The 12,426-nt window shown below is 49.4% G+C and overlaps 1 pseudogene; it reads right to left on the bottom strand.

Annotated features, from left to right (window-relative positions):
* Positions 1 to 9,162: 9,162 nt before the first annotated feature.
* LOC146056775 (5S ribosomal RNA) lies at positions 9,163 to 9,281 on the bottom strand (annotated as a pseudogene).
* Positions 9,282 to 12,426: the final 3,145 nt, after the last annotated feature.

The raw sequence follows: 12,426 nt of genomic DNA, 5'->3' as shown, positions 1-12,426 counted from the left end.
CCAGTATTTACCCTGCACAGAAACAAAATAACTCGCACAAATCTAACTCTCTCTGCACATGTTACATCTGCCCCACCTGCAGTGCACATGGTTTTGCCCATTTTCCAAACAAATTTGTACTGCCATAGTTTATATCATGGGTCCTCAAACTGCAGCCCTCCAGATGCTGTGAAACTACAAATCCCAGCATGCCTTGCCACAGTTTTGCTATAAGGGAGTATTAAAACTGTGGCAAGGCATGCTGGGATTTGTAGTTTCACAACATCTGGAGGGCCGCAGTTTGAGGACCCATGGTTTAGATTTTTGTGACACACAAACATATTTCTGTACGTACGCTTTAATTATGTCATTGAAAGTTACAATCATTTCAGATTAACATGAGATGTCTGCTGTATTCTGTCATGATATTGAAAGAGCCCATTGAGTTTCAAATCCAACAATTTCACCCAGTGGCCCAGCAGTCGGACCTGTCATGTGACCACAACTCATACATGGTCTGGTCAGACAGTGCTTGGGTTGAAGCTGGATCCTATAGGTCACAAGAAATCAGAGGAAATGGTAGATCCCATAGTGACCAAGTAACTGCTGCTATTATCTTTGCTGCTGTCTGCAGGAATATACGCTGATATACAGGGCAATGGCTGACCGCTCTGACACCTGCAGCTACAGATTTTTACAGCCACAGATGACGTTGCCCATATAATACATCTCCCGCGCCCAGTCCTGCATAACCTCAGGGCTTATGGTAGCAGATTTTGAAACCTCGGCGAGATACACCTGTGTTTGTCAGCACACGTGTACATCATGTTATCCGGTTATACACGTGTGTGTGCACAGCCGATGTCCGTTTCCGGTTCTTGTGTCCGACTCAGAGCCGGCACTGTGGTTTTATAAACTAGTGTTTCCCAGATCCAGTACTCAGGGACCTCTAGCAGTGCATGTTTTCCAGATCCCTTGTTTGGTTCACAGCGCTGGGTAATCATCTGCACAAATATAGGGGAATGGTGCGGGGGATTGTAGCAAGCAAATACTGGAATATTGCGCCCAAAGGAACTTAGATAAGGTTTCCGGATGAACGGTTGACCCTATACGGTCAACAGGAACAAATAAAAGGTCGATAGGTTCAAACGGTCAACTTGACAATGACGCATATGGTCGACATCAATTTTTGTTTGTGTTTTTAATCATTTTAACGTTTCACATCCACGTGGACTATGATTGGGACTCTTAATCCGTGTCAAGCGCAGCGGTTGCGGAGTGAGACAACGGGCAGTCCCGTTTCCACGAACGTGGCTTATATGTGGTTAAAATGATTCATTGACACAAATAAATTGAATTGACCGTTCCCATGTGGATCTTTTGCAGCTGTCAACGTCTTGTGGCATTGGTCTCTGTCGCAGAGTTGTGGTCGGGTCAGACATTTGCACAGGCTGGGACAATCATTCGATGGGTCATGAATTGCGCATAGATTTCCGGGTGGATAGCGAGGGCGGGGCGGGGTTTCTTTCTCTCTACGTGCAGTCATCTGCAACTTTACAGATGAGCAATCGCGTCCGAATCAGGTCCACGGTCTCTCATGTTACTAGGAGGTACCCAAATATTTGGCTTTAAATGTTGGCAAAATTCACTTTCTACTATAAACTAAGGGGGTGATTCAGGCCTGTTCACTAGGTTGCATATGTTCTCAGTCTAGCGAACAGGTAAAATCCACCAGGTTAGATTGTCCACCCCCCCCCCCCCCCCCGACGCCGGAATCCTGACGATAGAATGAGAGGGGATGTGTTCCATAATGAGGAGAAGTCATTCGATGGTCGCTGACCATCGATAGCTTTCTGCAGCCTTCTCTCTATACAGTAAGTCAATAATTACTTTTCAGATGGCAACAGATCGCAGAATTCGAGGCGGGTGTTGACGTCATGTGACTTTAGCCGCCCACCCCACGCAGGCATCAACACACCTGGAGCAAATGGTTCGGCGGGTGTGAAACTTGCCGAAGCTGTTTGCTCTCAGGGTCTCTGCGTGTTTGCAAATACACGTGCGCAAACACCCACCCCCCCCCCCCCATTATAGGACAGGGGCCCCAATTCTGACCCAAATTAATTGGTTTCAATCACTCACATTCACTAATGATACTTGTACAGTCAGGTGACCATTCTTATACTAGTGCCCGATAGCCAATCCGCACTCTATTCTGTGATGTCATTCTCTGACACAGCGACAATATTCTGCAGTTTCCCATCGCAGGCTCTGAATGACTTCATCACAGTGTTGGAATGTCCTAGTCCTACATATATATAGATAATAGGGGTTGGGTGCTGATTAACCAGCCTGTCAGGCCGCTATCTAGCTGCTACTGATCAGTGAGTGGCACATGTCTCTCAGTACGTGGCAATAATCTGTCAGATCCGCAGTAACCGGTACTGATACCACTACTCCCCCCCCAGACACTGCTGTGTAATGATTTACCAGCTTCTCAGGGTCCGTGGTTGGGGGACACCTGGCTACAGACGTGTCCTCATTTTCACCTGGTGACCGGCTCTTATCAGGGCATACAGCACAGATTGCAGATGGGACATGGGAGATAAGTTTCAAGGACCAAAACCGGTTTTATGAGGGACCTTGAAACAAAATAGTTTGGCAAAATATATCCCATGACTAAAGCTGGGTGTGGGGCGCAGTTATTCATAATACCGCCGCCGGCGTCCCGACTAGCACCCTGAAGAAAGGTGCCGGAATGCTAATCAACCCAACCCTGATCACATCAGTTTCCCTACTGCTTCTCTAAAACCTGGACCGGGTCTTCCACATTATCTTCATATGGAATTGTGCTGTCCCCTTCATGTGGTGATTACAGTGGGACAGTCCCGCTAATTGTAAACTGTCCCCCGTGCAGGTAACAGTTTTCCCATGGTTGGTGGGGGGGGTCAGTTGGGGGGAACCGGAGATCTGGGGGCTTCCCCCAAAATAAATGAAAATGAGAGGTTGTAGCGCTACGCCTTGCCCCTTCACCCCAGATCACTCCCACTTTGGGTGAAGCTCCACCCCTTTTCAGACTTGCTGCACCAATGGCCCAGCAGTTCCCAACTTTTAACAGACACAAGTTGGGAGGTATGGTGCAGGTCCTGATCATCTCAGCATGTGGTTCGCCACTCCTTGTTGCTGACCTTTAGGCTGATGAGTTCTCTCGGGCAGTGATCCAAGGAGTCTGAAAAATCAGTTGCACCATCTGTTACTTCAGTCTCCTCGCATCATTCTGTGCCTCCGTCATGCTGCCGTGCATGTGCCGTCTGGTATCCACACACGTGGTAACTTGCTTGTTTCCCTGGGGCAGATGTATTAAGCCTTAACAAGAGATAAATGCAAGGGTGATAAGGAGAGATAAATGTCCAGCCAATCAGCTGACTTTTTTCAAACACAGCCTGTAACATGGCAGTTAGCAGGTGATTGGCTGGATGTTTATCTCTCCTGATCACCTTTGCATTTATCTCTTGTTAAAGCTTAATACATCTGCCCCCCTGTGATATATTTTATTGTCTATGAGATCAATGTGATCCGTCAGGAAACACAAGATTGGGCAGTAAATTGCACAGTGTTTACTTAGCATTAGACATTAAACCTGGTGTCCGCACTCTAGTACCTGAGTTAGGCATTAGGCCTGGTACCTACACACTGGTGTCTAAGTTAGACTTTAGGCCTGGAATCCACACACTGGTGTCTGAGTTAGATTCTAAGCCTGATACCCACACACTGATGTTTGAGTTATACTATAGGCCTGGTACATATACACTGGTGTCAGAGTTAGGCTTTAGGCCTGGTACCCACACACTGGTGTCAGAGTTAGGCTTTAGGCCTGGTTCCCACACACTGGTGGCTGAGTTAGGCTTTAGGCCTGGTACCCTCACACTGGTGGCTGAGTTAGGCTTTAGGCCTGGTTCCCACACACTGGTGGCTGAGTTAGGCTTTAGGCCAGGTACCCACACACTAGTGTCTGAGTTAGGCTTTAGGCCTGGTATCCACACACTGGTGGCTGAGTTAGGCTTTAGGCCTGGTACGCACACATTGGTGGCTGAGTTAGGCTTTAGGCCTGGTACCTTCACACTGGTGTCTAAGTTAGACTTTAGGCCTGGAATCCACACACTGGTGTCTGAGTTAGATTCTAAGCCTGATACCCACACACTGATGTTTGAGTTATACTATAGGCCTGGTACATATACACTGGTGTCAGAGTTAGGCTTTAGGCCTGGTACCCACACACTGGTGTCAGAGTTAGGCTTTAGGCCTGGTTCCCACACACTGGTGGCTGAGTTAGGCTTTAGGCCTGGTACCCTCACACTGGTGGCTGAGTTAGGCTTTAGGCCTGGTTCCCACACACTGGTGGCTGAGTTAGGCTTTAGGCCTGGTACCCACACACTAGTGTCTGAGTTAGGCTTTAGGCCTGGTATCCACACACTGGTGGCTGAGTTAGGCTTTAGGCCTGGTACCCACACACTAGTGTCTGAGTTAGGCTTTAGGCCTGGTATCCACACACTGGTGGCTGAGTTAGGCTTTAGGCCTGGTACGCACACATTGGTGGCTGAGTTAGGCTTTAGGCCTGGTACCCACACACTCTCATTGCGGGTAATTCAGACTTAACCGCTCTGCCGCAAATTCTCATGGTCAGCATTCATCCTGCCTTGAGAATCAATGTACACGCTGTGTGTATAGATGTGTACGGCTGCACTTACATTCACAGGCGAGCATATATGTCCAAAACCCATCGTAACAGGCTCACCACCCAATGATTTTCCACTGGGCAACAGTCATTGTATACTCAGAGTAGCCTACATCTGGTCAATCACCAAGAGAGATCATGCTCTGACCAATCAGAGAACTTACAGTCACTTCAAATAATTGGAGACAAAGTACCAACCAATCAGCTTCTAGCTGTTGTTTTTAAAAAAAAAAAAAACAGCCTGTAACATGGCAGTTCGAAGCTCAATGGCACCTTATCACAGTTCACTTTATCTCTCTCCAAGGGCAATGATGTACTAAGCCTTGAAAAGTGATATAATAGAGTTATAAACCACCAACCAATCAGCTCCTAACTGTAATTTTCTAAACACAACCTGTGACATAGTAATATTATGATTTTTGTGTTATATGTGTGTATGTCCCCTTAAGGATTGCGAGTCATTCTATACTCATAAGATTAAATGCTGGCATTAAGGAATGAAATAAATAAATAAAGAAATGAGGCTGATATAAATGAATAACACAATGAGGCATGATGAATTTCTCTTGGGCATATGGATTACTACTATCGTCAGAAATGAAGTTAGCCCGTTTTCGGGCTATGCAAATGAGGCTTACGATGCAGTAAACATGGGGACACCATTCATGGTGCTCCCATAGTGAAAATGAGGCTTGACACACAGAAAAATAAAAATGGCCGCGGGAACCTATAAATATATGTGAACAGAAACGAGGCTTGGTGCGCAACCCGGAAATGCGGGTGAAATGAATGGCGCGAACGGCGCTACTATAAAATAGCTAAGTTCTCATCAGAGGGCTCAGACTGAGGAAGCCGCCGACTTCACGAGCAGGCGGAGAAACGCGTTTTTGAGCCCTATCATCTGCCGGTCCTTTTACACTCTGCAAGCGCAAATCATCTGTGGATTACAAACTAACCACCCAGCTGGCTGGTCCAGCAGGAGAAGGTCCCAACACAGCTTTTTCCGGAGTACATCTCTGGTAATACCATTTGGAGAGACTGACCTAAGGTTATTCACCACATCAAAAGCGCTTAAGTTCACGCAGGACTGGTAATTATGAGAATGTATCACTGCCTCTATTAAGAAGTTTAAAAGCCTCTTATCCATTCCAAATTGAGTGACTTTATCACTATCTAGCAACGGCAATCCCAGCAAGTCCAGCTTTTATTGTATGTTTTATGTTGTTTGTCCTGTCTGTATGTTACATTGTGCACAATTAATTATTGTTATATCATCTGTGTGGATTGATTCCACTATATATGCTTTTAATAAATTGATTTATATACCTTTGAAACTGCAAGGACATTTAATTTTTTCTGGGCAGGATTGCGCTTCTTAAAGTGCCAGATACTCAGGTATCTGACACTACTTTCTCATCTCTGTGACATAGCAGTTAGGTGTTGATTGGAAGGTAGTTTATCACTCTCTATTTTATTACTTTCAAACTTAGTACATCTGGACCCTATGCTTGAAACATCTCCCCCATTGTCTGTAAGCGACTAGTCACTTGCTTCAGGCTCCCTCTTTTCTTCTTGTTTTTTTGTCAAGTTTATGGAAGGGGGCTTCTTTTTCTGCTGGACACCATTGCCCTAGCGATACCAGCTCTTTTCTGACCATCCTAGGGCAGGATGCCCCCTATGCTATAAATGCCACCAGATCCTGCTGGAAAAGCCATGTGCTGGGTCCTAGGCGGAAGTGCTAGTGCAACATTACGGGAACATTACTTTGGCGTATTACATTTGTAAAAATCCTGCATGGATAGTTTATGATGGTGGGGTCGCGGCAGATTTATGATGGGATGGGGGATTTGGACCCAATGGGTGGGTCAAAAAACAACATGAAACCAAATGCTTAGTGTGGGTTGTATTTTGGACCTCAACATTTTTGGGACACCCATTGGTTTCTAACACCTGTGCTCTACATTCACCACACCTGGTTATTATTAAACAGGCAGAACAGTAAGCGGGCCATGGGGCCGATTCAGGCTGTCTCCGTAAATTGCGAAGATGGCAGATTACCAAGCACTGTCCGAACGCCTGCCCGCCGCTTCTCGTTAACACATGAGGGGGATGAGTAACGACAACACAATCCCCTCACATGCCTCGGCTGCAGGAGTAATCATTTAACGGTATTGCCGACCATCGAATGACTTCTCCTGCCGTCACAAATAAAAGTCAATAGAAACTGACTTGTATTTGCAAGCGCCGGGACGAAGACGGGGCCGGTAGACATCGCCCCACCCGCGTACTCATGGCAACGTCCAGCGTTTTAATGGGGACGCTGGGCGTTCCCGGCCCCGATGCTTGCGGACGGCTTGGTGACTATGCAAATCTCCGAAGCCATTCGCAAAGGGGAGCTGCACATGTGCATTATAGACCCATGCGCAGGTGCCGTCCCAAAAGCATAGGGACGGAGCCGAACTCCCTAAATAGCGAATGAACCAGAATCACCGCCATGCTCACAACAAGCTTACAATCTACAGGGATATGATGTGCTACTTCTATACGTGACATGGGCATGTTTGTGACCAATCAGTAAACTTACAGTCATTTTCGATACTTACATTATGGTCTCAGGTATTGAGAGGAACAACATTAGCAATAAATTAAAAGGATCTAATTATTATTTATTGACATTTAAAAACACACAGACACAAGACTGTATAACGTGCTGTGCACAGGCGGAGGCTCAAATCTCCATCTTCAGGAGGACGTCATTGTGTATTTTTGTCAGTTCATCGTTTTCTTTTCAAAACAATATAGCACAGGTATGAGCGCTGTTTGCTGATTATTCTGCACTGCAGCTGCTTAGATAAGGGGGATTACCAACCCCTTAAAAAGACAACAAGCAAAGAAAACAAAGATTTCAAGCAGCGCTTGTGCAGAATAAATTGTATATTTATTTTAAAATTTCATAAAAATTGTGTTGTGGCCAGCAACATGGACAGGACATACATACATAAATGACAAACAATTCCCCTTGGATACTAGTATTTAGCAGGTTAGTTTATGCATGCAATCATCCAGATGGTTAGTCTTAGGGCTTGATAAGTTGTTATTAACGTTTGTTAGTATAGATACAGTCCCCACTTTAAGTGCACATAGTGGTTAGATGCTGCTTTGCAAAACAGAATTTACTTGCTACAGTGGCGTAACTAAAACTTTTGCGCCCCCCCGCCGGGACAATTTCACCGCCCCCCCCCCCCCCCCGGACAATTTTGCAGCGCTCCCCCCCCCCTCTTAAAAGACCCCCCCGGGAGCTGGCAGGGGGGTCCGTGCGGCGCGGAAGTACCTGTATTAAAGGAGAGCATGGAGGTCCCTGCGCCGACTAGTATGATGCTGCCGGTGTCCCTGCAGTGAAGTGGAAATAACGCGCTATCTGATAGCGCGTTATTTCCACTTCACTGCAGGGACCCCGGCAGCATCATACTCAGCGCCGCAGGCGCAGGGACCTCCAGGCTCTCCCTTAAACAGGTACCTCCGCGCCGCACAGACCCCCCTGCCAGCTCCCGCTGCACCCACATGCAGTGGGGAGCTGGCGGAGATCCACCAGCGCCCGCAGCCCCCCGGCGCCTCCCCGCCACCGCGGGGGCTGCGGCCTAATTGTTACGCCACTGACTTGCTGTTTGGAATGAGGGGACAGGCTCCTGATCCACAGAGGTGAGCTCCCACCGCTGGTGCAGTCCAAATTTGATTGCGGTATTTCTGGGGCTTCCTTACTGGTACAGGTCCATTTGCTGCCAAGTCCTTTCCCCGTGGTCCTCTCTACGCGTTTCTCCGCCTTTCAAGATCAGCGGCTTCCTCAGGAGTATTGGATCCAATACTCCTGAGGAAGCCGCTGATCTTGAAAGGGAGGAGAAACGCGTAGAGAGGACCACGGGGAAAGGACTTGGCAGCAAATGGACCTGTACCAGTAGGGAAGCTGAGAATGGAGGTAGTCTATAGAAGAAGACTAAAGAAGAACCAACAAGGTTTTTGGGGCACACTTGATATAATATACAGTTAAATGGATGTACAGATGATGTAACAATAAAACGTAACTTTTAATTGAAAGCTTAATTAATAAAATAGGTTCATATAACTATATCCACACACCATTTATGTGATTATCGGAGAGCACCATACGTGATGGACTCCCGCCACTTATTATGACAATATCAAGAATAAAGATAATTCAACAAGAGCGAAAATGTTTCGGTAGAGTGTTGCCTAGTACCAATTTTTATATATAATATACGGTATCGGCAATCGGACAGGGCATAGGTCACTGCGCACCACCACTACGATATCCACCACAGTGTCGGCAGAGATGGGTATGGACAGTTGGGGCATGAGAGGAAAAGAGAAGGAGGGGGTCCAAGTTTGTTGTGGCTGCACCTCAACAGTATTAACAGGCGTACTGCCCCAGTGGATGAATACAGCACTGGATATTCCCTATAGGTCCCCCATATAGGTACTTATCCAGCCTCTCACTGCTTAGCTTCTGTGTTCGGATGGATTACAGGCGGTCCAGTGTAGTATGGCTGTATGGCCCTCGCTGGTTAATTCCGATGTCAATTTTGAGGGTGAGCCAAAGTAAGCTTCTGCTGTCCTAACCGTTCAGAGCAAGGCAGACCTGTTACCCATGTAGCATTGCAGGAGTGTCTGGTGGGTCCCAGGGTCAAGGCTGGTGCGCACAACGAGTCCTTGTTGGAGGCTCAGGCGGTCACGATGTCTCAGCAGTTTGACCAGTTCGGGGTCGGCCTTGACCCTCTGCGCCTTGGTGAGTCGCTTCTGTTGATGGAGAAGATCTTTCAGGCCTTTGATCACCGAACTCCCTTCCTGTATCTGCTCCCAATCGAATCCCAACTGGTCACTGGGGTCCGACTCAGGAGAGGCGTCCATAGCGGCCACTACGGGATCGGAGGTGACAACCGCTCTGCACTCCTTGGGTTGCCTGAACACCGGGTCTCAACATCTTCGGACCGGTCTTGCTCCTCTTCCTCAACATCTTCAGTGGGCAGGCGGGATAGGGCATCTGCGTTGCCGTTGGATTTGCCACTTCGGTAGACCACGGTGTAGCGAAAGTTGGCTAGACGAGCCATCCATCTCTGCTCCAGTGCCCCCAGTCGGGCTGTTGACAGGTGGGCCAGGGGGTTGTTGTCGGTAACTATCTCGAAGGGAGTGGCAACCAGATAATTCTTAAACTTCTCCGTCACCGCCCAGATGAGAGCGAGCAGTTCGAGCTTGAAGGTGGAGTAGTTCTCGCTGTTCCGCTCCGTCTTCCTGAGGCCCCTGCTGGCGTAGGCAATCACCCTCTCCCTACCGTCCTGGACTTGCGAGAGCACAGCTCCCAGGCCTCGGTGGCTGGCATCAGTGTAGACCCGGAAGGGCTTCTCGTAGTCAGGATAGGCCAGGAGGGGTGCTTCAAGCAGGGCCTGCTTGAGCTGGGCAAAGGACGCCTGGTGTTCCCTTGTCCAGGAGACCACGGACGTGCTCCTTTTCTCTTGACCCGACTTGCCACGGAGTAGTTCATGGAGGGGCGCGGCCACCTTGGCGAAGTGTTCGATGAAGCGTCGGTAATAGCCAACGAATCCCAAGAAGCTCCGCACGTCCTTGACCGTCCTGGGTGCTGGCCAGTCTTGAACCGCGCAGATCTTCTCGGGATCTGGTTTCACTCCTTCAGCACTGACTATGTGCCCAAGGTACTGCACTTGAGGCTTCAGGAGGTGACACTTGGACGGTTTCAGCTTTAGGCCACATCGCGTCAGCTGCACAAAGACCTCTTCAAGATTCTTCAGATGGTCCTCATACGTCTTGGAAACGATGATGACGTCATCCAGATACAGGAGGACCATCTCAAAATTCCTGTGGCCCAAACAGTGCTCCATGACCCTTTGAAATGTAGCAGGGGCATTGCAAAGCCCAAAGGGCATCCGGTCAAATTCAAAGAGGCCCATGGGGGTGGTGAATGCTGTCTTTTCCCGGTCTTTGGGGGCCATCGGGATTTGCCAGTGCCCGCTGGTCAGATCCAAGGTGGAGAAGTAGACGGCAGTCTTCAGGGCCGTCAGCGACTCTTCGATCCTGGGCAGAGGGTACGCGTCCTTGTGGGTGACTGCGTTTAGCTTCCTGTAGTCGACACAGAAGCGAAGGCTGCCGTCCTTTTTCTTGACTATGACCAGCGGGGCGGCCCATGGGCTGTGACTTTCCTTGATCACACCGGCCTCCTGCATTTCTCCGAGCATGGTCCTCACTGGCTGGTACATGGCCGGTGGAAGCGGCCGGTGTCTTTCCTTAATGGGTGGGCTGGATCCGGTAGGAATATGGTGCTGCACCCCTTCCGCACGTCCGAAGTCGGCTGGGTGTTGGCTGAACGCGCTGGCATTCCGGCAGACGACCTGAAGGACGCCCTCACGCTGTTCTGTTGGGGTATTGGAGTCGCCAACCTGTATCTCCTTCCACCACGCGGTTTCAGTTGTGATTAGGCTCGACTGACCCACCACGGCTTCTAGTTGGGCTTTCGGCAAAGACTCTCCAAGGATATCCTGGAAATCAACCAGGACCACGTTCGCCACTGTGCAGTGTCGGAACAGCCGCACCGGATAGCTGTGCGGGTTCAGCACGCGGACGGGGACTCTCCCACGCTCTACTCTGGCTAACGTCCTGGCCACGGCAAAAGGCTGCTGTCCCTCGAGGTCACACGGTTCAATGACGGCATCTTAGTCTCGCCCACCTGGGCCAATCCTGGCCTTGCACCAGATCACGTGTTCGGCATTGGGGCGCAGAAGGATGGGTTGTCGGTCGGTGATCCTCGCCTTGCCCACTTCCCCTTGTGAGTTGGTGAAGCGCTTGTGCCCTTCGATCAGGCGCACTGTCTGCTGCATGGCTCTTCGCTCTTTCGGGGCGGCAGCCCGCATCTTGATCCGGAGAGCTTCCACCAGCTCGTCTGGGCAATTTTTTAGGACGTTCATTCCCAGGATGACCGGGGGTAGATGTTCGTTGCAGGTGGACGTGACCAAGTAGCCCTGACGTTCTAGTCGGGCATCTCCAATGTTGAGATCTGCTTCCCAATAGCCGCTGAACTCAATTGGCTGTCCGTTACTGGCCAGCAGACTAAGCCACGGGGTCGGGGGTGACACTATCTCTTCCTCTCCCCAATAGCGTTGAAACGCATCCAGTTGTATCGTTGTCACCTGGGACCCGGTGTCCAAGAGAGCTGCCATTTTCACTCCGTTCACCTTGATCTTCAAGTGGGGGCACTTGCCAACGAACTGCGGCCACCACTCTTGGGTTGGCGGACCTACTGGCGAGGTTCCTCCCGAGGGTCGGTCCCTGGCCTCGGGGTTGAGTCGTTTAAAGGCTGTTTGTCGCACTCTCGTTCGACATGCCCGCTGAGTTTACATCGGCGGCAGATGGGCCTTCCTTGGGCATCAAACTGATCTGTGGAGCGCCTGCCCGACCTTCGTGGGATGTCCCACTGTCGCCTGCCTCTTCCACCTGAGTCACGTTGCCATCCTCCTTGACGGGTTTCATTCTGTTCCTTTCGCATGTCCCGTAGCTCTCTCATCATTTCTGTGACTGCCGTGGTGAGGGTTTCCATCTGATTCGAAGTCACCTGGGCTTGTTGTGTTACTGTGGGCTTGGTCTTTCTGGGTTCAAATCTTGGGAAGAACTGGGCTTGTTCCACCTCATCATCC

The sequence above is a fragment of the Crinia signifera genome, unplaced genomic scaffold (assembly GCF_055691185.1).
Source record: "Crinia signifera unplaced genomic scaffold, ASM5569118v1 HAP2_SCAFFOLD_89, whole genome shotgun sequence".
NCBI lineage: Eukaryota > Metazoa > Chordata > Amphibia > Anura > Myobatrachidae > Crinia > Crinia signifera.
The sequence above is the reverse complement of the archived record's forward strand: the minus strand, read 5'-3'. Positions and strand labels throughout refer to the sequence as shown.